Genomic DNA, 2,262 nt, shown 5'->3' with positions numbered 1-2,262 from the left:
ATTTATAACATAACATATTATTACAGTATTCATTATTACCTCACCAAATGTTTTGTATAAGCTTTAATAACTCAATGTGTTTATACTTAAAGCATGGTATACACTGTGTGATGGTCAATGTGATTTTGTAGGAAGAGGTAGTGGCTAAAGTAGTGGTGGTAGGGGTGCTTACATCACCCACCTCTTAGTGTCCTTCCACAGTGTTTCACATAATTAATTAGTTGATGGTTATGACCACAGGAGTGTTTTATGGCCCAAAGTTGAAAGTTCATGGGTTAAAGTAGGAAATGGGTATAACTCAAGAAGGTTCATACAGCCTTATTGTGGCTGTTGAAGTAGAAACTTCAGCTGAGCTTATGTGTTATTGCAATAGTGGTGGTTATTTTATGTCATTACATTCCTCTGAAGAGAGTGTTAGTGCACTCTCCGAGATATATAATATCTTTGTATGCCCTCCCCCCACTTGGTTTTATACTTAGTGCTGGAAGTAGCACTATTATAATGATATACTGATGAAACATTGTTTTAGTATTGGGATATACATTTATTAGATTGAAAGTTTAGAAACAATTTCAAAATATATTTTACATCATATTAGTAATGCTGTACATCTACATTTAAGTAGATATATTAAGTTTTGGTGAAAAAAGAAGGGTTAGAAGGAATCTGATTGAGATTCTTAAGATTGTTAAAGGAATTGATAATGTTGATACCTCATCTTTATTTATAATTATACTTAATGGTGAGAATGGTAGAACTAGGGGATACAAATATAAATTTTGGAAGGATAGGAAACATCTTCAGCTAAGACAATTTTACTTTCTAACAGGATTAGCCCATGTAATGTAGATGTAATGAACTTAATAACTTAATTAAGGGAGGGTAAGGGAAGGACTGATAAATACTTAAATGATAAAGGTTGTTTTAAGATTTTTGTTGTTTTTGATATTTTATTTTAAAGTTTAGTTTAATGGATGGGACACCCTAGGTGGGCCAGTAGGTCCCTTATTGTCCTTAAATTATGTCTTACATGTGCATGATATGATCTATTATTAAGTATAAAATTAAAAATCCCAACAAATTTTCTTTCCATTAGTCATCTTCAATGACACTGGGTATGAAGGTCAATGGCAGTTCACACAAATGTTGAAATTACAAGTATTCCACAGCTGTTTTTTTTAAGAAATACATATTTTTCATTTCTCTTTTTACTGTAATAATAATGTATTACTAAACAAGAATTTACCAACATTGGGTTACCATACTTCAATTAATTGTCAAAAGAGTAAGTTGCAAGAATTTTTTAAAGGATGAGTTACAACAGTTCTGTACAAACAGTATAACTTAGACGTATCATACTCACAGCTAAATTGCTGTTAGGCTACAATCACAATCTTATTAAAAATAAAAAATGTATCATGGAGGATGATAAAGAAAGGCTTGTATCTCATGGTTAAGATATGGCTGGGTTATTAAATTCAGCTTTTTCTTCAGTTTTTAATAATGAAGATTTAAGCAGTATTTCTCATCTTGAACAGTTGATAGATGGAAACAAGGTCAGACAATATGACTGCATTAATTCTGAGCTTGTTAAGAAAAAAATTGGGAAGTTTAAAAATAAGTCTCCTAGACTAGATATTTCCCCAAGAGTTTTGAAGGAGGTATTAAAAACTGTCTGAGTAATTATAGGCCTATTAGTCTTACATCACTTGTGAAAAATGTTTTGGAAAGCCTGATAACATACTTCACAAAGTCATTTAACAAAATTTAGAATTTTGTTGGATAGTCAACCTGGTTTCACTAAAGGAAAATTTTGCATTATAAATCTTTTGACATTCTTTGAAAAGGTTATTACTTATGTAGATGAGGATTTGGGTGTACATTTGGTGTATCTGGATTTTCAGAAAGCCTTTGACAAGGTGTCACATAAAAGGCTTGTAAAAAAATGATCTCTAGGTGAGGGGGATAAATTAGCTAATTGGATAGAAGAATGGATGGATGGAAGAAAGTGGAGGGTTGTTATACATGGAGTTCAGTCAAATTGAATTAATGTCACAAGCAAGGTACCTCAGAGCTCAGTCTTAGGACCTTAATGCTCTTTGATTTACATCAATGACATAGATGAAGGAATGGTCAATAAATTACTTAAATTTGCTGACAATATTACCTATAATTAAGGTCTTAGGTGTTGCTAACTGTGAAGAGGATGCTACTGATTTACAATAGGATTTAGATCATTTAGTGAGTTGGGCAAATAAATGG

At 31.8% G+C, this 2,262-nt stretch overlaps 1 protein-coding gene across 3 annotated transcripts in view; it reads right to left on the bottom strand.

Moving 5' to 3' along the window:
- LOC106463389 (TLD domain-containing protein 1-like) overlaps positions 1-2,262 on the bottom strand; it is a 146,054-nt gene that overhangs the window by 142,975 nt on the left and 817 nt on the right. The window lies entirely within an intron of this gene.

This window comes from Limulus polyphemus, unplaced genomic scaffold (genome assembly GCF_000517525.1).
Source record: "Limulus polyphemus unplaced genomic scaffold, Limulus_polyphemus-2.1.2 Scaffold1393, whole genome shotgun sequence".
Lineage (NCBI taxonomy): Eukaryota > Metazoa > Arthropoda > Merostomata > Xiphosura > Limulidae > Limulus > Limulus polyphemus.
Note: the sequence above shows the minus strand (reverse complement) of the source record. Positions and strands in the feature narration are given on the sequence as shown.